This window comes from Chiloscyllium plagiosum, chromosome 2, assembly GCF_004010195.1.
Source record: "Chiloscyllium plagiosum isolate BGI_BamShark_2017 chromosome 2, ASM401019v2, whole genome shotgun sequence".
NCBI lineage: Eukaryota > Metazoa > Chordata > Chondrichthyes > Orectolobiformes > Hemiscylliidae > Chiloscyllium > Chiloscyllium plagiosum.
The window spans coordinates 114830047-114857196 of record NC_057711.1 but is presented as its reverse complement, the minus strand read 5'-3'; the positions used below and the strand labels follow the sequence as shown (position 1 = coordinate 114857196).

At 39.4% G+C, this 27150-nt stretch overlaps 1 protein-coding gene across 1 annotated transcript in view; it reads right to left on the bottom strand.

Moving 5' to 3' along the window:
* abhd17b (abhydrolase domain containing 17B, depalmitoylase) overlaps positions 1–27150 on the bottom strand; it is a 64485-nt gene that overhangs the window by 35584 nt on the left and 1751 nt on the right. The gene's annotated exons all lie outside the window — the stretch shown is intronic.

Sequence of the window (27150 nt, the reverse complement as noted above, 5' to 3'; positions counted from 1 at the left end):
AAAATCAATAACAAATTAGTATAATAAAGAGAAAAAACCCACAAATTACAATACAACTACTGCCTAACTACTAACCTACCCTATAATACAAAACAAACCCCAACACTGTATAAAGCAATACCAATAAGTAAGTAAGCAACCAATAGATAAAAAAAAAACAAAGCCAAAAAAACCCACAAAACAGCTATGCTCGGCGCAAAGCTCCCAAACAAAACAACAGGAGCATCGTATATGTACTCGTATTAACTCAGGAATACCCCCTCCAGGGCCCAGGGCTTGACAAACCTAACCATCCTGGTTAAACAAACGCCCTAGTTAAGATAGCTGACAAATCTATATCCAAATAACTCAAGTAGGACTGCCAGGTCTTATAAAAATGGTCTTTCTTTGCATATTGTGTAAGTATTGCATTCAAGGCAGCCCGGAGGGCCATGATCCGCTCAGTCACCGAAGGCTGTGCAAAATGTGCCGCCTTGGCGGCTTTCAACCGCGTCTCAATTATTCGCTGCTGTTCCTCCTTGCGTAGTTTCCAGCTAGTGAATAGGAAATAGATAAACCCCTAGCAAAGGCCTTAGCGGTCTCCCATAGCATAGATGGACTACTAGCTGTGCCTGAGTTGATAGTTAAGAATTCCTGAAACTCCTTTAAAATGTATACCACAAATTTTGAATCCTTAAGGAGGAAAGAGTCCAAATGCCAGTACCGCAAACCTAGCCCCTCACTCTTGGCCTTAACTTCCAAATACACCGCCGCATGATCAGAGATAGCTATATTCCCAATTTTACAACCCATAATTGAATCCAAAAGGGCAGAGGGAGCCAGAAAGAAATCAATCCTCACGTGACATTCATGTGGGTTTGAAAAAAGGTGAAGTCCTTGCCGGTAGGGAGAAGACATCTCCAAATGTCCACCAGCCCCAACTCCTCGCATAAGTCAGCCACTTGCTTGGCCTGCGAAATAGTTGGGGGCCACTATGCATCCTGTCCACTGCTGGATCAAAAAGACAATTAAAACAACCTGATATAATAATACGTCGTTTTCCAAGGACACTCAGCTTAGAGAAAGCAGTAATCAAAGATTTGAGGGGATGCGTGGAGGACAGTAGACATTTAAAATGCCATATTCCTCCCCATGTATCAGGGCTTTAATTATCACAAATCATCCCTGCTCATCTTTCACCTGCTCTAATAATGTGAATGGAAGATTTTTCTGGATAAGTATTGCCACTCCCCTACTTTTAGTAGTAAAGGATGAAAAGAATACCCAGTCATAACCCCCCTATTGTAGCTTCAGGTGTGCCCCATCATCAAGATGGGTTTCCTGCAACAGAGCAATGTCAACCCTTTCTTTCTTAAGGCTCGAAAGCACTTTTTTCCTTTTAACAGGCAAATGACTTCCCTTGATGTTCCAGGTGCACCATTTAACAAGACACTTAGCCATATTCCCTTCAGAGACCCTTGAACCCCTGGGAGGGAGAACCCTGCTTACAAAGCGCCGAGCACAAGTAAATAAAAATGCAGAGTAGAAAAATTATGCATACAAAACTATTCTATCATAACTATAAACAACTACTACTACCAAAAAACTACAAAGAAAACCAACTGTAAAATCTTGAACGGAAGACTCTTCCCCCTGCCCATAGGGGGCACTCACCCTACCCTGTCCTGTCCTTCACAGCTCCTTCAAGCCCGGACTGTGCCCCAGCCTTGGGCAAGAAAAAAAAACAAGGAGATGATCCTTAAATCAACCGAGAAAAGACAAAGTCAGGATGAGCACTCCATCCATCCCTGCCTTCATGTCACCCCTACCTGTGACTAAAAGAGAAAGAGAGCAAACAAAAAAATAGGAGACAAAGAACATCCACAAAATTTCCCATTATAAAATCCAGTTATATAAAAAAAAGGAACAATTTTTTTTCCAAAAAAGAAATTATTAGGGACAAAGAAAGGAAAAAAAGTGAAGGGAGAACTTGGGAAAAAGAGACAAACATTAACCATATTCTTCAGGCTAGTCCTTCTATTTTAAAGTGTCTACAAAGATTTTTGCTTTATCCGCTGAGTCAAATGTATAAACTGAGTCCTTGTGGGTGAAAGGGAGCATTGCAGGGTACCTCACGGAGTACTGGATACCCAGGTTTCTCAGCCTCTTAATCGAAGGATTTCCTCTTTCGAATTAAAGCTGCCAAGAAATTTTTGACCTCTTGTACAGCAGTGACTGCGGATCCTTTCGCAGTAATCTGCAGACTTCTTTTACTTGACCTTAGAGGAGTGAAAGTGCAGTAGGACCGGGCGGGGGCGCTGCACTGGCCCTGACCTGTGCACTGTAACCCGATAAGCCCTTTCAATCAGCAGCCTGCTGGACTCCATGTGAAGGCCCAAAATCTTCAGCATCCAGCTTTCAAAGAAGCTGACTGGCTGCTCACCTTCTTCACCTTCTGGAAGCCCGACAATTCGAAGATTTATCCTCGGACCTCGATTTTAGAGATCGTCGATGTGGTCTTGCAGGGCCCGCACCTCTTGCTCCGGCACCTGGATCTGACTGCATGGTTTCCTCCCACAGTCCAAGGACAGGGTAGGGTGAGTGCAGGTTAGGTAAATTGGCCATGCTAAATTGCCCATAGTGTTAGGTGAAGGGGTAAATGTAGGGGAATGGGTCTGGGTGGGTGGCTCTTCAGAGGGTCGGTGTGGACTTGTTGGGCTGAAGGGCCTGTTTCCACACTAAGTAATCTAATCTAATCATAACTTTGCATTTCTGATACCATGTTTATACATTTTTATGCATCCTCTCCAGTGATACCATGATTTTCTTTATAATATGGTTACCAAAACTAAACACAGCACTTCATTAAAGTTTGGTGTAACTTTGCTTGCTTTCAAATCTGCTTTGGTTCATTATTTTTAAAACCATCATATTAATATGAAAATCTATATGAGATCATACAAATTAGGAGACAGCAGCTATTCTGCTCCACTAGTCAGTAAGATCACAGCTGATCTGATTTAACCTATCCCGCTACTTCAAACACTTTCTGAACAAAACTCTACCTGTGACTTTAAAATATTCACGGACTCTTGTGATTATGGTTTTCAAGGTTCCTCCTTCCTATTTCTGGATTTATTGTTGCTTCTGGGGTGTAACTTGAGTCCTCCATAGTGAAACTTTATGCAAACTACCTGTTCAGCTCACATGCAAATTTCTTTACTTTCCATTATTAATTCTCCATTCTGATTTTCTATAGGCCCAATGTTCACTGTTAGCTCTTCTTTAAAATATTTATTGTAACTCTTGCAGTTTTTTTTAAAATATTTCACACTTAGCTTTTTCTCATACTCTAATATTTCCCACCTCATTATTTTTGATCATACTTTGCTGTTTTTTATATATTCTGTCCACTCATCTAACCTACCAGGTCTTTGCACAATTACTTGCTTTGCTTTAATTTATTTCTAGTTAACCACAGATGGTGGATGTGTGCCTTGCAATAGATCCATTTCAACAAGCAAATATTCAAAAATAGCCCCATAAACGTCTGCCACTGCATCTCTATTGACCAATGCTTTTTGCTATTTCATTGTAACCAGCTCTGCTTTCGTGCCATCATAATTGTCCTTATTCAAATTTTTGTTTTTGCAGGCTGTGCTGGGCTGTGACGACAGTGTGGCAGCCCTCCTCAAGCAGAAGGTGTTTGTTCTATGCCGCACTGTGGAAAGCAGAACCTCCTACACTTAGCAACAGACCGTGCACATGATGGAATCTTGGGCACCTTGCTCCGTCAATCAAATTTTTAAAGTCTCAGACTCACTTCTCATATACTCAAATCGAATATAAAATTCAGTCAGATTATCGTCACTGCTACCTACAGACACATTAGATTTGAAATCATTAGTTAGTCCTCTCTCAATGCACAATAGTAAGCGAGAATAGCCTGTCCTCTGGTCACCCAGGAGCATGCTGTTCTAAGAAACGATCTTGAAAATATTCTATGAACTCAACTAGACGACCTTTCCCCAGTCGAAATCTAGATTAAAATCTCCAATGATCATTACCACACTCTTCCAACAAGCTGTCATTACTTCTTCATTTATGGACGACTAAGTGTAGTAGTATCTGTTAGGACACCCACAAAGTGACCTCTTGGTACACCACTCTGACCACAAACTTATCAATGTGTATTTGCCCTCTAAGATCTACCCAAATCAGAGATTATCTTTCAGGTTATTTGCAAACTTTTTGCTGTCTTTGTCAAATACAATGACTCATAAGTATGTAGTGGCATTCAATTATATTCCATTCTGAAAACTTACATTGCAACTTGGTGCCATTTTCCTTTGTTATAATTATCTCTCACCCAGCCCATCAATTTGATGTCATTTGCATGCATAGAAATTGTGCTTGTTACTAAAGTCTAAACTGTTGATATAAATTGCAAAAACACTGGTACCACTATTGATTCTCAAAAGGGACACATTCCTACCTTCAGCATTTTTAACAGCTAAACTTTTCTTTACTTTAGGGTTTGGTGCAGTTAGTAGCACCTCTGTCTCTGAATTAGAAGGTCCAAACTCAATCCCACACTAGGATGTGATAGCCAAGTAAGATGCATTCATAATGCAGAAACAAATCAAGTATCAACTTGTGAACAGTTCCAAGACACAAATGGCAGACAGCAAGTATTGGAGAGATTCGTGGACAGCCACATGATGAAAAGAAAATTGGAGCATCTACCTATATTATTCATAGTTCCAAATTACAGCATGTAAGTGGTATGCTGCCACACAGCAACTGTCTCCTTGGCGTTAGCTCATACTGGTGCTAACAGGTCCAAAGCAGATTCCAGAAAGGATGAATTGGGTATCTAGCTCCAAGTTTTGCTTACGATGGAGTTTGTGATGCTGTAGTTCAGGCTTGCATTCAGGTAGCCCACTAAAAGCAAGCCCTACCTTGTTTCCAGTCTTTCAGCCAGCCAACTATCTATTTTGCTCACCGTACACTACATTAAACTACAAACATATAAATCAGGCAGCGTATGTGCAGTACCCCTTGATTTCAATATGATTTCTTCACATTGCTGACTTCTCCTGATAACCTCTTAGTTTCTTGCTTACTAAGAGCCAATCTACCTACCTCCTCTGCTTTCAAAATATTAAAAGGATTCTTTTTCTCCAAATGGTGGTGGAAGCAGAACTCCAGAGATTTATGACCCTCAGTGAGAAAAAGAAAATTCACCTCATCAGTCTTAAATGGGTGACCATCTTGTTTTTAAATAATGACACCCTCGATCGAAGTTCGCCCATTAAAAGAAACTTAATCTTTACAGTCAGACCCCTCAGGAACTTCTATGTTTCAATCAAGGCACCTGTTACTACTCTAGGAGATACAAGCCTAGCCTATTCAGTCTTTTCTCATAAATCAACATATCCATTCCAAGTATTAGTTTACACTGAATTGCTTTCAATATATTTACATCTTTCCTTAAATATTTTACACCAAACTCCATTTGGTCTCAACAGTGCCACGTACAAATGAACCATCACCTCCCTACTTTTGTATTCAATTTCCCTTGTAAATGATTAAATTCTATTAGCTTTCCGAATTACTTACTGTGCCTGCATTATAACTGTTTGTGATTCATGCACAAAGACATCCAGATAAACTCTGTAAACTCTCAGCATTTCGGTGATATGCTTTTTAATTTTTCTACTAAAATGGAAAATTTCACACTTTTCCATATTGTACTTAATTTTTCAGATCTCTGTCGTCCTAACTATATCCCTTTGTCGACTCCCTATATTCTCTTCCTGTGTCACTTTTCTATCCATCCATCAGCAAATTTAAGTACCAAACCTTTGATCACTTCATCCAAATCATATATATAAAAATTGTAAACTGTTGAGATTCCAGCACCAGCCAGCCTGAAGAAAGACACACTTATTCTTGCACTCTATTTCCTGTTAGCCAAACAAACAATCTTCTGTCCAAGCCACTATTGTGCTCACTAAATGAGCCAAGTTCTAGTTTAAGGATGGTTTTCTATTTACTTTTTAGGTTGGAAATCAGGTATACTTTCTATCATTAATGTTAATATTAATTATGTGAACTATCGTATAAGTCAATATAAACAAAAGCAGAAATTTCTGGTAAAAGTCAGCAGGTCTGGCAGCGCCTGTGGATAGAAATCAGTTAATGTTGCGGATTAAGTGACCCTTCCTCAGAACTGGCCTACAGAATACTGCTCACGTTCTAGTGCCCATCTTAAGTACAATTAGAACATTACTAAACATTTATATTGCTCTAATGTCTCTTCCATAGATTGTGCTAAAATGTGCAGACAAAAGCCTTCTGGACTACACATTCTATCCCTTTTTAGTTTACTTGTCTTATTTCATATTCCGATGTCATATCCCCACCCTCCAATCCATCTCTTTGGTAAACACTGACTCATCCATAATGCCTCTTTGGTTTGGTCTTAATTTTTGACAGAATACATTTTTCCTAGATTCTTAACAACACTTAAAATGTCTTCCACTGATGTTGTAGATCATTGATTACTAATGATTTGGAGATGCTGGTGTTGAATTGGGGTGTACAAAGTTAAAAATCACACAACACCAGGTTACAGTCCAACAGGTTTAATTGGAAGCACACCAGCTTTCAGAGCGACGCTCCTTCATCAGGTGATAGTGGATTGAGCCCTCCACTACCACCTGAAGGAGTGTCACTCCAAAAGCTAGTGTGCTTCCAATTAAACCTGTTGGACTGTAACCCGGTGTGAGATTTTTAACATTATTTACTGATGCTGTCACAATTCTTGTTTCTCCCCAGTCTATCCCCAGCTGTTTAAAAATCAGCTTTTCTCTAATCTACTGCACTGGTTAAGTCTTGTTTAAGCTGTTAGAGAGCTCTTTTTCAAAACTGATCCTACAAAATAAAACATTCCATACCATTGTATAAAGTTAGAAAGCACTCCCATTTACAGCATTATGATAAGTACAAGTACTACTGGATAAACTTTAAATGAAATGTTATTTTTATGCTTAAATAAATCAAAGATTATAAACACTGTTTTGAAATTTTAAAGTCAAACTATTTGCCAATAAATTACATTAATGCAGGAAAGAAAATTAATGCTTGCTATTTCTGGATTCTTTCATCACTTGACCAACTGCTATCGCAAGAGTAATCTACAATTACAACTTTCATCACGAGTTCAACACTTGTCCATGCAAATTATATTGCCAACTTTAGATAGGTATATCCATATATACATCCATATACACTTTAGTTTAGTTTGCAAAACTAGAGTTCCACACCAGCAGCAATTTGCAAGTAAATAGGCACTAAGTTTAGTACTCACACTGGAGACCTATGCCACTTGGAAACCAAAATCTAGCCATCTTAACGATTACAGACATTCATGCAATTTTCAGTGTGATCTACCCATTCGTTAATTTACAGAGGAACCTCAATTATCCGAATATCAATTATCTGAATTTCATATTATCCGAAGATTTCAAGGTCCCGCAAAAAACATTACATCAAAGAGGTAAGTGTATTCAGTTTACCTATACTGAAGATGATGTGAAAACGCGGGCAAAAACAAAGAAACACAAGCACCTCAAGCACCAGCGACTGGATTTTTTTTAAGGTAAGGTTTAGTTACACAGTTCTTTGCAAAAGTAAATGTTTTACAGCATTTTCATCGGTTTAGCAGGCCATTCATGAAAGAAATGACCGAGAAAGTAAAGCCGCGAGGCGGTGCGTCTGTCTTTCTGAGTTCCTGGAAACTGACAAATGTTCTTGCGAACATAGAAGCTGTTCAGGACCTTATTTAATGCTGGGATTTCATATACAATATTTGAGAGATGGTAAGGGTTTCGTCCTTCTCAGTTGAACCTATAATTTGCAGAATGCAAAGATTAATTTGTTTAAAAAAGCAGACTCATTAAAATTATAGATTTAAATTCTCTGGTAGAGCACAGCATTAGATCAGTTTGGCATCCATTGTTTAAGGTAAAATTGATTATCCGAATAGTCCATTATCCTAACAAAACAGTGCCCATCCATCTCGTCCGGATAATCGATGCTCCTCTGTAAATTGTTTCAACAGATAGTGCGGCGTGCTTTTATAAAAATTAAAACACCCAGCAACATTTTGCCCGTTGCAGTTTGACACCCTACTTTCTCAAACCCCCCTTAGCTTTTCTTTATCACATAATTGAAATCAATAATTATATGAATGGCTTGCCCATCAGAGAAACAAATTTTGAATATATTTCCCTGTAGCTGTTCTCTCCTAAAACATTGCATAAATGCAAGAATCTGAGATACACATCTCTGGTGTCTATTAATGATTCAAGTTTCTTTTGACAAGGCATGCTTCCAATATGTCAAACACACCCCTTGACACTGTCAACACAGATGGCACACTGCCACACACATATTGTGGGCACAAGCAATTGATCAGTAAGAATTTGTATTAGCAACTTAAATCACATAGCTACTGCCAGCAAAATTCTGGAAAATCTGTGGTAGAAGGATTAGCAGGGTGACTCGATAAAATATCCTGATCCCACTCAATCATGCCTCTGTTATACATGCTTAACTAATGAGGAAGGTTCTCTTCTGCACTTCAAAGATTCCTCTTGGAAACTTCATAGAAATTGAAATTAAATGATAAGACCAGTACAACAATCGACATAAACTTGATTAACTCAAATTATGTTTCGCCAACAAGCAAGTGCTCATAACACATAGCCCTAGCTTTCAATCTGAGGATTCTCTCGACTACATCCTCTTCAATATCATAAATGTTCAGTTATGTGAGCATGTTAAGTAAGTGTGTAAAGCAATTAGATAAAAGTACTGAGAATGTTGGGAATCTGAAATAAAAATAGAGAGTGCTGAAGAAACTCATCAAGGCTGGTGACATCAGAGGAGAGAAACAGAGTTAATATTTAGAGCCTAATGTGACTCATCTTCAAAGAATTGGTTTGGACTTGAAACATTAACTCAGTTTCTCTCTCCTTGCACTTTATTGTAAAAGATAAGTTAAAATTATTTCCATCTTCAAAGTAAAAACAAAGAAAATGTTTTTGTGTACAACACCAACTGAATTAAATTTAACATATTCCTTTAGCCATTTATTTTTTATCCTTAAGTGGACCTCCTTGCTCCTAACTTTTTCCACTAGGTTTATGAAAATCTTTAACACCCATCACAGATGGTACCACATTCCTACAATACACTTCAAAAGCCATCTTACGCCAGTAATTCTCCATACTTCCTCATCAAGATAATATAATTTATAAAGTCTACGTATGTACACAGGTAAAAGCAGCAAACTGACAATGTCAGATTGTGATCTTCCTCATTTCCTTGATATAGGATAAGTAACTTATCATGCAAGGGAAGGAAGCTAAGATTACCCCTACCACAGTTGCACATGACAGAAGACAATTGTTCTTTTATTCCCCTGCCTCAACACATTGAATAGGCCTGCTATAAAACCACAGTCCAAATGCTGTTTTACAAAACTCTACTTCCAGTTTCTTAGCATCTTGAATTGACTTTTACAAGCCACCAGCTACGCATTCACTAATTTCTTTCACTTATTGCATCTTCAAATCATCAGTGTCTGAGGATGCAACTCTGGACATCAACATATTCAGACAAATTGTGAGGGAGACCTTGGGAGCTACATTCAACTCACTGCTTAGGCCTAACAATGGCACTGTAGCTCAAGCAGCTGTGATGGTGAATTTGGGAAATAAATCAATACACAAAGGGTGGTTATTGTTTCGAAATGTCTTCCTCATACTGTAGTTGATGCTAGATCAATTGTTAACTTTAAAATCCAAGATGGACTTTTGATAAAAGGTATTCAGGGATAAAGCGAAATAGAATTTGAATTAAATTGTTGATCTTTCACGATCAAAATAAATGGCACAAGTTGGAGGTGATAAATGACTTGTTCCTGTTTCTCTCTTCTGTAAAAAAAAAGTCCTTTCAATCTTTATAATTGCGTTAAAATAAATACTCCAGTGTATCACAATTTAGACATATAAAGGTGTGAAGACATGACCCTTAAATGGCAAGTCCATTCTTTTCTTTGAGTTGGTTGTCGATTCCAGAATGAATGTTGCCTTTCAGACTTTAAGGCACATTAAAATAGTGCCTGTAAAGCACAGCCATGTCTACATTTTGGCATTAATTAGCAGTCTAAAATAATAAACTTCACAGGCTTGGCTACAATTTCAGCAAAGTCCAGTGTACAATGTCCTAACAATAAATACAAGCGTAACAAACATAGTAAGGTCACAATAAGGAAGTAAAGTTGTGTGGAAAATAACTACAGTTTGCCCTTTTTCCAGTACTCTTCACAGATACTAACTGACTGGCTGAGTATTTCCACAACTTTCTGTTCTCATTTTCAACTGAAGAAGTCTCTAGGGGCGGCGAGCAATCATTTGTTGAAAGAGGCCTGAATTTTGAAGCTGTGATAATCTGAAAAACCCGGTGCCCATCATTACTCCAGCAAAACCAATAGCAACCTCCCAGAGTCTGCAAGCATACATTTAAAGGCAGAAATTGAAGGGCTACTGACAGTAATTTCACAAGTGGTTTGCTGTGGAAGCACCCACAGATCACAACCACATTAGAAAATATTGAACTGACAAGAAATTGTTCTTTTATGCTCTTAGTATTGCTGTGAAAACCTGAGAAAAAAGTTATACATCGCTGAATGAGGTGTAACTGCATAAATAACTATTGTGGAAAAAAAAAGTCTGTGGAATGTCAAATTGCTCCATTAAGATTTTTCATATTTAAAAAATGATATTTAACAAAAAAAGTTTAAAATATGATGCACTAAAAACAAATGCTGGAGATGATAGGATGTGACGGAGAGAGCACAGCATCCATGGAGAAAGAGCAAGCTAATGGTTTGAGTCCAGATGACTCTTCACCAGCTCTGATGAACATTCATCTAGACTTGAAACTTTAGCTTGCTCTGTCTCCATAGAAAAAGTGAGGACTGCAGATGCTGGAGATTAGAGTCGAAAAGTGTGACATTGGAAAAGCACAGCAGGTCAGGCAGCATCCGAGGAGCAGGAGAGTTGACATTTCAGGCATAAGCCCTTCATCAGTAATGTGCGGGGGGGGGGGGGGTCTGAAACATAAGAAGGGTGGGGATGAGGGTGGGAGTGAGGTAGCTGGGAAGACAATAGGTAGATGCAAGTGGTAGGCTGATGGCGTTTGTTGGAGGGGAGGGTGGAGCAGATAGGTGGGAAGGAAGATGGACAGGTAGGACAGTTCAAGAGCGCAGTGCCAAGTTGGAGGGTTGGATCAGGGTTGAGGTGGGGGAGGGGAGGTAAGAAAACTGGTGAAGTCAACGATGATGCTGTGTGGTTGGAGGGTCCCAAAGCAGAAGATTAGGAGTCCTTCCTCTTGGTGCCAGGTGGCTTGGATTTGGCAGTGTATGAAGCCCAGGACTGGCATGTCCTAGGTGGAGTGGGAGAGGGAGTTGAAGTGGTTGGTCACAGGGCGTTGGGGTTGTTCAGTGCATGTGTATCAAAGATGTTCACGGAAACATTCAGTGAGTTGGTGTCCTGTCTCCTCAATGTAGAGGAAACCACATCGAGACAAACTGATACAATAGATGAAATGTTTGGATATACAGGAAAATCTCTGCCGGATGTGGAAGAAAATTCTCATCTTCTGCCTTGGCACCTTCAAACCACACAGAATGAACATCAACTTGACCAGTTTTCTCATCTCCCCTCCCCCCACCTCACCCCTAATCCAACCCTCAAATGCAGCACTGCCCTCTTGAACTGTCCTTCTTCCTTTCCAATTATCTGCTCCACCCTTCCCTTCGAACCATCTCCTTCAGTTGGCATTAGATTCAATCTGGTTTTGGGAAATGGGAAATCCACGCAAAGATAGAGGGACATTTATGTGTAGTTTTCTTCACAGTCAGACCTTCTGAATCTGGGCCAGGGTTGGTGAAACACATATTAAGGAATAGAAAATATATAACTTGCAGTGGATTTAAAACTTATTTTAAATAAGGTAGGATGAAATACAACGTAACTCAATACATTTCTCAACCCTTGCCGCGTTTTGCCTGTAAGATTGGCACAATTGGTTCCTGACAATATCCAAATATTCTTATATAGTCTTGATGCTGCTCTGATTATGGTAGTCAAATTTTCATAATCACAATATAAATAATACAAAATATAATCAGATATGCACAAAATATATTATACTGTTACACACAAGTTGCAGGATCTTGTGCAGCAAACCACTAGAAACAAAACCACACATTGCTGCAAACCGGCTTTAAAATTCTAGGAATTTGGAAGCAACATTCCTATCTCATTCCCAAACCAAGAGTCAGATAGGACTAAAAACAAAATGTTTTGCAAATCCAAATGCTTGAGTTTCAGAAACCTCAGTAATAACAGGCAGTTTAAGATTACATTTGATTGCTCCCTGGACCATGTTAGAACACAGTTAAAAAGAGGCCAAAACTGGAGGCTAAAGTTCAGACTCAGAAACTGGACAATTGTATTTAATGAGATTTTAAAATTTTGCTGGGTCACAAGGATCACAGAATCCAGAGATTAATGATGTGGTTGAAATCCTGCTATGATATCTGTGGAATTTAAATTCAACTAATTAAATAACTGTGGAATAAAAATGTAGTGTAATTCTGGGTAATCCACAATGGAGGATGGGAAAAGTTTCTGGCTGTAACAGGCTGCACCTTTTGCGGTCTTTTAGGTGTTGGAGGTGATTTCCTTGAATGCCAGGAGCAACAATTAGTGTTTTATAAGCTGTTGTATTGTTTTGGAACTTTGGAGAAAAAAAGTGTATAGAGGGAGAGAGCGAGAGAGAGAAAAACCCCACACTGCTAACTGACACAGCACTGAACCTGCCCAGTTACTGCCTTTGTTGGTGAATTCATGTATCGCTGGACATCAGAGTGCATCTGGGAAAATTAATAAACAGTGAAATTCACAACTGATTTTGGAGGATCCTGTTTGGGAGAAGTCACAGCACAGAAACAGATAAGTGAATAGTTTTAAGCGTGGCCTTGCTGCAAGTCTGCAGTAATGGGTAGAATGGGTTCTTTCTTGATTAAACTTAAAAATATAAGCCATAAGTATTAGGTTAGCCTGGAGAAGCATTTTGTAGAGGAATAAGACAGTGTTATTTTCTGAGTCTGCAGATTGGAAGAAGCAAAAATGGCCCTTACTACAGTGATATGCTCTTTCTTATCGGATGTGGGCATTTCGGGAGAGTTTACGGGTTACTGAGGATTATATCTGCAATAAATGCCGTTGGTTGAGAATCCTATCATATCGAATGGATTGGTGGGAGTAACAGTCAGAGGCAATGAGGAATTTACAAGAGCTAGGGGATGTGATGGATGGCAGTTATAGCAAGGGAAAACAGTCACAGATAGTCACAGAGACTAACTCTGGGAAAGATAAGAGAGGTAGACAGGTAGTGTAGGAATCTTCTCTGGCTATTCCCATTTCAAACAAGTATGCTGTTTTGAAAAATGTAGGGGGTGATGGATTCTCTGGGGAATGTGGTACGAACAGCCAAGTTTCTAGTATCAAGATTGGCGCTAATGCAACAAGGGGTACATCGGGTTCCAAGAGATCGAGTGCATTAAGGGACTCTAGAAGGAATAGATAGAGCAGATGTTTGGGAGAAGGATTCACATTTTTGGATTATTGGAATCTCTTTTGGGGTAGAAGTGACTTGTACAAGAAGGACGGATCGCACCTAAATTGGAAGGGGACTAATATACTGGCAGGGAGATTTGCTAGTGCTGCTTGGGAGAATTTAAACTAATAAGGTGGGGGGTGGGATCCAGGGAGATAGCGAGGTAAGAGATCAATCTGAGACTGGTACAGTTGAGAAATGAAGTGACACAAACAGTCAGGGACAAAGCAGAGAACAAGTAGGACTGATAAATTAAACTGCATTTATTTCAATGCAAGAGGCCTAACAGGGAAGGCAGATGAACTCATGGCATGGTTAGGAACATGGGACGGGGATATCATAGCAATTACAGAAACATGGCTCAGGGTTGGGCAAGACTGACAGCTTCATGTTCCAGGATACAAATGCTATAAAGGAGAACAGAAAGCAAGGCAAGAGAGGACGGGGAGTGGCGTCTTTGTTAAGGGATAGCATTACAGATGTACTGAGGGAAGATATTCCCAGAAATACATCCAGGGAAGTTATTTGGGTGGAACTAAGTAAGAAAGAGATGACTACCTTATTGGGATTGTATTATAGAACCTCTAATAGTCAGTGGGAAATTGAGAAACAAATTTGTCAGGAGATCTGTTATTTGTAAGAATAATGGGGTGTTTATGGTAGGGGATTTTAAATGTCCAAACATAACACTCTGGCAGACCCAGTCTAAGGGTTTAGATGGTGAGAAATTTGTTAAGTACAAGAAAATTTTCTGATTCAGTATGTGGATGTACTTACTACAGAAGGTGAAAAACCTAACCTACCCCTGGAAAATAAGGCAGGGCAGGTAACTGAGGCGTCAGTGGGGGAGCACTTTGGGGCCTGAATCCAAATTGTATTTGTTTTAAAATAGTGACAGAAAAGGATAGACTAGACCTAAATTGGAAAAAAGCTATTTTTGATGGTAATAGGGAAGAACTTTCAAAAGCTGATTGGGGGCAGATGCTCGCAGGTAAAGGGCCGGCTGGAAAATGGGAAGCCTTCAGAAATTAAATAATGAGACACCAAAGATAGTATATTCGTGTTAGGGTGAAAGGAAAGGGGGATAAATGTAGGGAATGCTGGATCACTAAAGAAATTGATGGTTTGGTTAAGAAAAAGAAGGAAGCATATGTCAGGCATAGACAGGATAAATCAAGTGAATCCTTAAAAGAGTATAAAAGCAGTAGGAGAATACTTAAGATGGAAATCAGGAGGGCAAAAAAAGGGGACACGAGATAGCTTTGGCAAATAAAGTTAAAGTAGAATCCGAAGGGTTTTTACAAATACATAAAGGACTAAAGGGTAACAAGGGACAGAATAGGGCCCCTCCAAGATCAGCAAGGTGGCCTGTGTTTTGGGGGGGGGGGGGGGGGGGGTTGGAAAGAGAAGATATTAAACAATACTAAACTGTGGAAAAGGACATGGAAGATATAGAATGTAGAGAAATAGATGGTGACATCTTGAAAAATGTGCATATTAAAGAGGAGGGAGTACCGGAATGTCTTGAAATGCATAAAAGTGGATAAATCCCAGGACCTGATCAGGTGTACCCGAGAACTCTGTGGGAAGCTAGAGAAGTGATTGCTGGGTCCCTTGCTGAGATATTTGTATCATTGATAGTCACAGGTGAGGTGTGGGAAGACTGAAGGTTGGCTAACGTGGTGTCACTATTTAAGAAAGGTGGTAAGGACAAGCCAAGGAACTATAGACCAGTGAGCCTGCCATCAGTGGTGGGAAAGTTGTTGAAGGGAATCCTGGGGGACAGGATGTACATATATTTGGAAAGGCAAGGACTGATTAGGGATAGTCAACATGGTTTTGTGCGTGGGAAATCATGTCTCACAAACTTGATTGAGATTTTTTGAAGTAACAAAGAGGATTGATGAGGGCAGAGTGGTAGATGTGATCTATTTGGACTTCAGTAAGGCGTTTGACAAGGTTCCCCATGTGAGACTGATGAGCAAGGTTAGATCTCATAGAATACAGGGAGAACTCGCCATTTGGATACAGAACTGGCTCAAAGGTAGAAGACAGAGGGTGGTGGTGGAGGGTTGCTTTTCAGACAGGAGGCCTGTGACCAGTGGAGTGCCACAAGGATCAGTGCTGGGTTCACTACTTTTCATCATTTATATAAATGATTTGGCCTTGAGCTTAAGAGGTCTAGTTAGTAAGTCTGCAGATGACACCAAAATTGGAGGTGTAGTGGACAGCGAAACAGGTTACCTCAGATTACAACGGGATCTTGATCAGATGGGCCAATGGGCTGAGGGGTGGCAAATGGAGTTTATTTTAGATAAATAAGAGGTGCTGCATTTTGGAAAATCAAATCTTAGTAGGACTTATACACTTAATGGTAAGGTCCTAGGGAGTGTTTCTGAACAAAGAAACCTTGGAGTGTAGGTTCATAGCTCCTTGAAAGTAGAGCTGCAGGTAGATCAGATAATGAAGGCGGCATTTGATATGCTTTCCTTTATTGGTCAGAATATGGAGTACAGGAATTGGGAGGTCATGTTGCAGCTGTACAGGACATTGCTTAGGCCACTGTTGGAATATTGCGTGCAGTTATGGTCTCCTTCCTACTGGAATGATGTTGTGAAACTTGAAAGTATTCAGAGGAGATTTACAAGGATGTTGACAGGGTTGGAGGATTTGAGCTATTGCAAGAGGTTGGATAGGCTAGGGCTGTTTTCTCTGAAGCGTCGGAGGCTGAGGGGTGACATTATAGAGGTTTATAAAATCATGAGGGGCAGGGATAGGATAAGTAGACAAGATCTTTTCCCTGGGGTGGGGGAGTCCAAAACTAGAGGGCATAGGTTTAGGATGAGAGGGGAAAGATATAAAAGAGATCCAAGGGGCAACTTTTTCACAGAGGATGGCACATATATGGAATGGGCTGCCAGAGGATGTGGTGGAGGCTGGTAAAAAAATTGCAACATTTAAGAGGCATTTGAATGGGTTTATGAATAGGAAGGGTTTGGAGGGATATGGGCCGAGTGCTGGCAGGTGGGACTGGATCGGGTTGGGATATCTGGTCAGCAAGGGCCTGTTTCTGTGCTGTACATCTCTCTGAATCTATGATGATTGTTAACATGTGGTTTACTAAAGTCTTGTGGGGAAGTGGGAATGAAATCTATGGCTTTACCCAATGTGCGACTCCAGTCCAACAAAGGCTTTTAACTGCCTTTAAAAACGGACTAGCAAACCACCAACTTGTATTCAAGGAGCTGGCAAACCACCACATCTTCCCACCACCATTAGAGATGGGCAATAAATGCTTGTTTTACCGCATCCTGGAATTTAAAACAAGAATGACCGCACAGTGCCTCAACTACAAAAAATGTTCATCTGTGAAGCACTTTGTGGAATGGTCTGAGAAATTAAAAGCCTTAGTTAAACTTAAATCTAGATCTGTTCAGAAACTCAGTGGAGTGGGATGGAAACAAGGAAAATTAGCACACATGGATACAAAGATATTTAGTGTATTGCCAGTTAAGCCAATTCAATACCAGCAAATCAATAAAGGGAAAAGATGCCTGGACACTTTATTCCAAGAGGCAGTCAGTCATTCTCCTTAGGAAACAGTCTTCAGATTTGTTTGGTGGTCAGAGATAGCACCATGAGGCTGCAGATGAGACCATTTCTCAGAACAGCTCATTCTAAAACGGCAGGCTGCATTCAGTTCTGCAGAAGGGTCACTGGAACAAAAATATTAACTCTGCTTTCTCTCCACAGATGCTATCAGATCTGTTGAGTTTTTCCAACAATTTATGTTATATCAGACTTTTGTATTGTGTAAGGAGAAAGGATTAATCCACAACTCTGACTAAAGGTACCTGTAACCAGCAGTAATTATGTTTGACTTTTATATCCAGTTTAAACTGGAGAACTGTGGATCTTTAATATCATAAAGCAATTGTGTGGGCATGAAAGCTGACTGAGCTAAAATTAACTGGGATGCAAGGTCAGGGGTTAGACCAATACAGTAGCAGACATTTAGAGAGATATTTCAGATAAGCTACTGTGAATAAAAATTGTAAGGGGAGCATCCATTATCCATGATTAACAAAAGAAGTTTACAAAAGTGTGAAACTTAGGGAAATTGCACAAAGATGAGTGGCAGATCAGATAAACGACAGAATGATTTGAACATTAATCAGAAGAATTAGAGCACCAGAAGCTAGTTGGACACTTAATCATAACTTAAAATTGAAATAGTGAGTCTTGGCAAATATTTGATATGGAGCCAAATTAAAGACTATTGCACAAAGAAGCACACAGATAAGGTGGCAACATTTCAAAATGGATAGAAAATTGACTGGCTAGCAGAAAACAGAATATACATAATCAAGTATTTTTCCGACTGGCACAAAGTGGGTATGAAGAATGGGTGGGTATCTTATGAAGAAAAATTAGACTGGAGTTTAGAAGAGTAAGGGTGACGTAATTGAAACATAGAAGACCCAAAATTCTCTTGACAACATTGAAGTGCAAATGCTTTTTCCTCCTGTGGGTGAGTCTTGAACTAGGAGGCATACTTAAAATTAAGGCTTACTCTTTCAGAAATAAGATGAGTAGAATAATTTTTCTTTCAGTGAGGTGAGCAACTTTGGAATAGTGATTCAGAAGGCAGGAGCAATAAATATTTTAAAGTAGATAGTGATAGATCAATAGGTCTGGCAGCATCTGCGAAGAAAAATCCAAGTTAACGTTTCAGGTGCAGTTATCCTCCCTCAGAAGTTGAGTTTTGAGGAAAAGTCGCTAGACCCAAAACAGGACTGGATTATGGGGTGCCATTTGAAACTCCTAATTTACATCTAGCTGACAAAATCAAATTATTTATTTTCTCTTGGTTGTTAGAACTATTATATTTATAACAATCCAAGTTTCTATAAATCAATGGCATTTAAATTCTTTAATTAAAAACACACATTTATAACTGGATGTCTGAAATGCTTTTTGAATAAAATGAGACATGTTAGTGACTGAGCAGTGGAGTTATAGAGATGTACAGCACAGAAACAAACCTTTTGGTCCAACTCGTCCATGCTGACTAAATATCCTAAATTAATCTGGTCACAAGTGCAGTATTTGGCCCATATTCCTCTAAACCCTTCCCATTAATATACCCATTCAGATGCCTTTTAAATGTTATAATTGTACGAACCTCCACCAAGTCCTCTGGCAGTTCATTCTATACGCATACCACCCTCTGCATGACAAAGTTACCTCTTAGGCCTCTTAAATCATTCCCCTCTCAACTTAAACCTATGCCTTCTAGTTTGGGACTCCCATACCCTGGGGAAAAACCTTGACTGTTCACTCTATCCATGCCCCTCATTGTTTTATAAACCTCAAGAAGGTCATCCCTCAGCCTCCAATGTAGCAGGGGAAATAGCCCCAGCCTATTCAGCCTCTCCCTCTAGCTCCAACTCTCTAATCCTGGCAACATCCTTGTAACTGAAAATGTGTTGCTGGAAAAAGCGCAGCAGGTCAGGCAGCATCCAAGGAGCAGGAGAATCGACGTTTCGGGCATGAGCCCTTCTTCAGGAACATCCTTGTATATCTTTCCTCAACCCTTTCAAGTTTAACAATATCCTTCCATTAGCAAGGAGACCAGAATTGAACACAGTATTCCAAAAGTGGCTTAACCAATATCCTCTACAGCTTCAACATGATCTCCCAACCCCTGTGCTCAATACACTGACCAATAAACGAAAGTGTACCAAACGTCATCTTCACTGCCCTGTCTATCTGTGATTCCACTTTCAAGGAACTAAGAACTGGCACTCCAAAGTCCCTTTGTTCAGCAACACTCCCCAGTATCTTAGCATTACATGTATACATCCTGCCCTGATTTGCCCTATCAAAATGCAGTACCTCACATTTATCTACCATTACCACTCCTTAGTCTATCAGCTGATCTGATCAAGGTCCCATTACATTGTGAGGTCACCTTCTTCGCCGTCTACAACACCAATTTTGGTGTCATCTGCAAATTTACTAACACCTCTTCCTATATTCACATCCAAATCACTTATAGAGATGACAAAAAGCTCTGGAGACAGCACTGGTCCTGCAGGTTACAGGCCTCCAGTCCAAAAAAACGTTCCACCATCATCCTCTGTTTCCTACCTCCTACCTCTGACTTTTATAACACCTTGAGCTTGCTTCATTTAATTCTTGTGAAATTCTATGCTCATGACTTGTTAAAACCTATGTCTCTGTTGTCTTCCATAATAGACTTCTCTCTCAGAGTTTATTTGACTTTGAGTTATTTTTCCAACTCTCCTCTATGATAACTTGTAGTAGTGTCATGGAAAAGGATAGACTTGATCTAACAGAGTTCTAAATTGAAGAGACAGAATAGGAGTGGCAGATGGAGCTTAATCTCCATGTGCGGTACGACATTGTGATAGGGCAAATCAGGGCGGGACGTATACACAATGGGGAGTGTTGCCCAACAAAGAGACTTGAAGTGCAGGTTCCTAGCACAGGTAGACAAGGTAGTGAAGGTGGTGCTTGGTATGTTTTTCCAGGTTTATAAAATCGTGAGAGGCATGGATAGGATAAATAAACATCGTCTTTTCCCTGGGGTAGGGGAGCCCAGAACTAGAGGGCATAGGTGTAGGGTGAGAGGAGAAAAGATTTAAAAGGGATATAAGGGGCAATATTTTCATGCAGAGAGTGGTGAGGGTATGCAATGAGCTGCCAGAGGAAGTAGTGGAGGCTAGTACAATTATAAATTTAAAAGGCATCTGGACAGGTATATGAATAGGAAAGCTTTACAGTAACATGGGCCAAATGCTGGCAAATGGGACTAGATTAATTCAGGATATCTAGTCGGCATGGACGGGTTGGACTGAAGCGGGACAGCTGGAAAAAGAACTCAAACCCAAATAAACCCAACTCAGAGAGAGGTCTATTGTGGAAAACAAAAGAGGCACAAATTTAAAAAGTCACGAGCATAGCATTTTTCAAGAATTAAATGAAGCAAGGTTCGACAGAAGAAATGAAGCCTTCTTTTATAATTTGGAATAGGCAGCAAAAGAAACATACTGAAATTGAATTAGAATTGTTTCTTCATCAGGTAACTTATGGTGCAGGTAACTGAGAAGGCAAAAGGTTTGAACATCATCATCAAAACTGTTGTTCTTTTGCAAAGAGGCAGCAGTGACCTACTTATAGATTAATTATATATTTTAAATATAATTAAACAATAAAAAAGGCAAAAGACAGCCTGATTGGACAAGTTGCCAACATGACGAAATGCATCTAATAAAACAATCTTCCCAGAGATACTTCTTAACACTTTGGGTGCTACATTTCAGTGAAAGTTTGTAAACCTTTAATAAAAAGTATCCAACTGGCCAAGTACAGAATCATTTTGTTGCTTTTTAAAAAAAATTCTTCTACATTAATTATTTCAAATCAGTATTACAGCTCAGGACTTTGAAGCCAGAATAGACCCTTGGATCTAATAGCACTGCCATATTCCTACAAAGATAACTGAAAATGCTGCAATAATGTTGATGAAAATTTATCCTGACCAGCCCAAACGACTGAGTGCAACTGTATAAAACTACAAACAGATGCTCATTTTCCCTGGAGGGTCGGAGGCTGAGAGGTGAGCTTATAGAGGTTTATAAAATCATGAGGGGCATGGACAAGATAAATAGACAAAGCCTCTCTCCTCCCTCCCCTCCCTATTTGACCTATTTTGGCAGTTTGAAACAGCTAACGTGACCAGGGCGTACAACGATTAGAAGGATGGGACAATAAAGAAATGACCACTAATGAAAGTAGTTCATGTACAGTACATCACCAGCAACTCTACCCGTCAATACTACTTTTCTTACTGTTTTCTGGGTCACACTTGCCAAATATGAGTGTTCCCATTCCCTCATGGAGAAACTGTAATAGGGTAACATCTCAAGTATAAATAGTACTTTTCAAAAACAGACATTTTGAACAAGACACATACCTTATTTGTGAAATGCTATGAATCTTTGTGCAAGTTGTATTTAACAAGTAGTTAGATACAGAAACTCTAATATTATGGTCAATCATTAAAGGAAATCTGGTGCACTTCAAAGAGCTTGGCATTTCATCTTTTTTAAAAAAGGAGGACAAAAATTTTCATTGCAAAGGAAAATAATTTTCAAATTCAAAATTCATTTTAAGAATTTCACTTTGCTCAAAGTAGAAGTAGTGGAGGCTGAGGCCTGGAAAACAGAATTCAATATAGGGAGAGGCAGAGAAAAGCATGTTCAAGTATTATATTTTGGATACTGGTTATGATTCACCACAGGGCAAGGCAAGAGACTGATAATCATGTTGCACCACTTGAGAATTGGCTCAGTCTTTTTCTCGTTTTCATTTAGACCTTTGATACTCTGTATGTGAACCATGTACCTGACTGATCCCATCCCCCAAGTGATGCAGCATGAGCTGTTAATCTTTTGTTCTGCCCTGTGGTGAATCACCGCCACCGCCCAATTACAAGATTAAGGTTTCCATAACAGGAAAAATATTTTGAAGTATCAACTTAACAGAAACAGGTGCCTGCGTCTAGACATGAAATTTACTTCCTTCATGTTGAAGTAAAATAGCACTGAAGCGAAAAAGAGACAAAGTTGCAAAATGCACTGTGAACCTGACTAGCAATCTTAAAATTGGTTTCTAATATAATTCTTAGCAGACTTTAGATTTATACTAAATGTTGCCCAATAGCAGAATCACATCTCGTGCTGAACACTATGTTCTGAGCTCTGCAAGCACTGGCTGATTAAATAAAATCAACATGCCGCTGCTCACTGGACAGTCGCAGGGACATGCTATTTGCCAGTCATTGAAACAAATGGCCTTTTATTCCTCTTTTACTATCACAACTATATCATCATATTCAAATCTTTCCTTGACCTGGGCCCCCTCAATCTTTGTAACTCCTCCATCCCTACAACTCTCCAACCTTTTTATCACTGCAAACTGAAACATTGCCTGTCAATAGAGTAGAGCTAATTTAATTTTGGCATTATCTCAGGACTAATTAGAAAACAAAATGACACGAAATACACATTAGCCTAAACAGTTTTCCTTCCAACCAAGAACGAAGATGATTTATCAAAGCCGCAGAACAGATAGGCAACTAATATACAAGGCAAAAAATGCACAACTCAATCAATGGATTCTAGTAGAAGAATTAACTACCACAAATAGAAAACACTACAATCTTCAATATTTCTGATCAACAAACCAAATGGGACAGTGTATGGGTTAATGAATGGTAGGTTAGCTCAGGCAAGTTGCAAAATTAACCAGAACAAGTCAAATTACAATAACTGAAGGTGCCTGTTCTAGTTTTGTTCTTTCCCTACCAAAATACAGTTAAATAAATATCCACAAGTTAATCTTACTGGGTCACCATGTTAAAGTGGCTACAAGAGGTAACCAATGTGACGATGCTGCTCATTTAATCAGGTTATGTTGTTCTTGGCTTTTGTTTTCCAGCAAGGTCATACAAACAGCGATTCCAAAAAGTCTAGGTTTGAAAGGTTTTCGGGCCAATTTGATTACAGCTAGCCAATACTGCCTCATATGAAAGGCTTTCAAGTTAAAAAAAAACACATGCACAATGAAAGGGGAGTGGCCAATTCTCCCAGCTCAGCTTCACTCTAGTTTGGTTTGGTTTTAGTTGTCTGCTTGATTACTGAATTATGTCAGTCAGTTCTGAGGATGCTGGTCCAAGAAACAGCTACATGAAAGGTATTCCATGCTGAATCTCTCTGCCATCTCTCTCTCTCCTGTAAGACCCTGTGTTTGATTTTACTTTTTGTGACACAGGGTTTATGAGGATTGGTGCAAGTATTTGGAACAGCATCATTAAGTTGGGATAATCAGTTGAGTTTTTGGATAGGTTACCTTGTTCCATGTTATATTCTCTTTTGTTTGTATTTCATAATTTTGCAAATAAATTCTGCTTTGTTTAAAACTAAGTGGTTGGTCCAGCTGTATCCCTCCTTGAATATCCACTTCACACCTGATTTAAACAACTAGAAAAGTTAGGGTCTGGGCTATTTTCATGAAATGCTTTGAGGGGGCCTGGCCTGGTCCATAACACCTAAAGCAGGGGAAATAGAATGAGGTGTAACAGTACAGTACTAGGAATGGTTCGATTTTACTATACGCTTCCACCTTCATAACGTGGTTTGACTCCAAACCTATCTCAGTGCATCTGCTGCTGAGACACTGAATACCTGCTGTAGCTCTGCACACAATTATTCCGAAGTTCCCCAACCAAGCTACAACCCTCCATAAACTGAGCTCTGCTAGAACTCTGTTCCCTGTACCCTTACTCTCACCTAAGTCCCACTCACCAATCTCCTGAATACATTGATTCCCAGTCGCGAAAATGTTCACATTACTTTTCAAATTACATTATTGCCCCATCCTTACTCCAACCTTTTAATCGTTGTCAACCCTACAATTCGGAGGCATGACCTCGTTCTTCCAATTCTGGCGATTTAACTGTCCCCTTTTAGGAATCACACGCTGTGGCAACCATACCTACAGTTTTTAGTCTCTAAAACTCCCAGAAATCTCTCTCCCTCTCCCATTTGAAGCATCCTTAAAGCTTACCCACTTGACCATGATATTCACCACCGTTCCTCTCTTTTATGTGGCTTGGTGTCAGGTTTTGCTCTGGGATAACTTATCATGTTAAAGATGCTATGTAAATTAAAGTTACCATGTACCCCTTAAACTTGCTCCAACCCTGAGACTGTTAGATATTCTCCTGCTGTCATTCTCTCAAAAGATGTGGCAGCACAGAGAACTGGTGTGTCACACACTACACAATTACTTGATAAAAGCATGTTGTTTATAAAATCAATGTCATGATCAACAAAATGTTCAATTCTTTTAATATTTTCAGCAGATTAACAAACTTTGCTTAAGAGGAACACTGAAAAATTCAAGCATTATGCAATCTTGAATAGTAAGATCTGAGGTTGGGCAACAGGTTTTCAATCATGTTACGAACCAACAGGTTACTAATCCTCCCTGATAATTAAGTCGTTCTGCTTCAGGAAGATGTCCTCCTTCCAAGGCCTACTGTCTGGAGACAAATACTGGGTGTTCAAATCATGGCTGAGATCGCAGTTGGAGTACTGGCAACACTTCAGGATAGATTTCAAGACTGTGCAGAGGGAACACATTAGATTTACTACGATGATGGCATACAGTTTCTTGTACCTAGCCCTATTTGCATTTGTATGTGCTACTAGTTCTTTCCATTCAGATGTTCAAGATCACTTCAATAAGTCATCAAGTTGAACTTGTGCTCCAAAACACATCGCTGCTGTTATAAAACAGAAAATGATAACTTGGACACAGCAAAGCTTGACAAACCACAATGATTTGCTTTCACTAGTGTTGGTTGAGGGACACACATTGGCCTTCCTCATAATAATGCAAAAGAGCTTTTACATCCATTTGTGGGGGCAGTTTAACATCACAGATGGAGAGTCAGGTCATGCAACACTCCAAGTACTATACTGCACTGGTACCAGTTAGACATAGTCCGAGAAGCTTGAACTCTCTACCTTCTGACACGGGGCAGTGTTACTGATTGAATCATAGCAGAATAATTTGGTTTCTTAAAATATTTTACAAATGCTAAGTATCACTATTTTCAGTCATTCCTTCTGTTTCTAACAGTCCAGTGTGAGAGAATTTACCCCAGGGTAAACTAACATTTACCAGGGGAATTGAAAGAATCAGAAATCAAGCCAGTTCTCCAGTCAGCATTTAACTGTCAACAGTGGATAAATAATCAATAAACAAACATTCTGATGGCTGCATTCATTAAATTACCTCTATACTAACCACAAATACAGTTAAGTTTCTTTCAAGCAGTCTCATATAATCCACAGATACTGGTTAGATAATGACTAAATTGAAGATCATGCGTTTGTTAATATTAACTGTACTAACAAATCCCTGACCATCCTATTAAAATTAACTTGTTGAGACCTTAAGTAGAACAATTGATGGTGCAGGCTGATGCATTTCTATCAGATTCATGCATGTTCTATGATGCAGTACCAACAAAAAGCTATTGATTTCAATCACAAAAGCTTCTATTGACTCCCAGCCACAAAAGCCTCTTAGAGAGAATTTCAGATTCCCACTATATGCATGAAAAAGTACATCCTGATGATATAAAAGTTGAGAGATCACACCCATTAGCAAAGTTTGAACAGGCTAACCCTCTTTTCTCTGGAAAGGAGGGGTGGGGGGGGGACGATCTTGATCACACTCTTAAAAACTATGAAGAAGCTTGATAGTGTAGGTATAGAGATGGGTGTGGGGGTGGTTGGGGAGAAAGTTCATAAATCGGGGCATAAATACAAGATGGTCACCAATAAATTCAACAGCAAATTCAGAAGGAAACTTCCTACCCAGAAAGTGTGGAACTCAGTGGAAGTGGTTGGGTGAAATACTGTAAACGTATTTAAAGAAGAAAGATGAACACAAGGAAAGAGGAATAAGAAGTTATGTTGAGAGGGGAGATTAAATGAGCTGGGAGGTGGTTCTGGGAAGCAGAAACTGAACATTGCCAGTGCTTATCAGAGTAAACTCTCTATGACTTTATACATGAGGGAATACAAGACAGCTTTTGGTTCTCCTTTGTATCCCAGTCTTGTTGAAATTAATGCCAACATTGCAGTAACATTTTTAATTGCTTTTTCAACGTGTCCTGTGGCTTCTAGAGATCTATATACCTGGCACACCCAAATGTCTTTGCACCGCCACAGTTTCTAGTTTCTTGTTTAGATCCAAAAATGACAAGGTGTATTTTCTAAAGTCAATGTTAGCAGAGCATTCAACATTGAACTCAATCATAGCCACTGACTTAGTTTGTCTATTCCCTTTGTAATTTCCTTCTCCAATTGTGTAACAACTTACTAGATCTTGTATGTTTTGGGTGAAACATTACGTAGGCACAAAATATTTTCTACCTGAAGATCAACAGTGATCGCCCATCATTCATTCCTCAATCAATATCATCAGGACAGGTTATTTGGTTATTACCATTGTTTTGTGGTGCTTGCTGTATGTAAATCTGATGCCAAGCTTCCTACAACAGCAAACAAACTTTCAAAGAACACTTCAATTGAAAAAGCTCTAGGGATCATCCTAAGGTTGCAAAAGATGTATACAACCGACTATGCAACTCTCCATTTATCTTTCAACCTTTGATAAATACAGTAAATGAATGCCTAGGGAACACCACTTGTCTCATCCTACCAAACACAGGACATACCATACTCTCTGTCACATATTACCCAACCAATTTCCAAATAATGTGGCTAGAACTTCCCAGTTTAG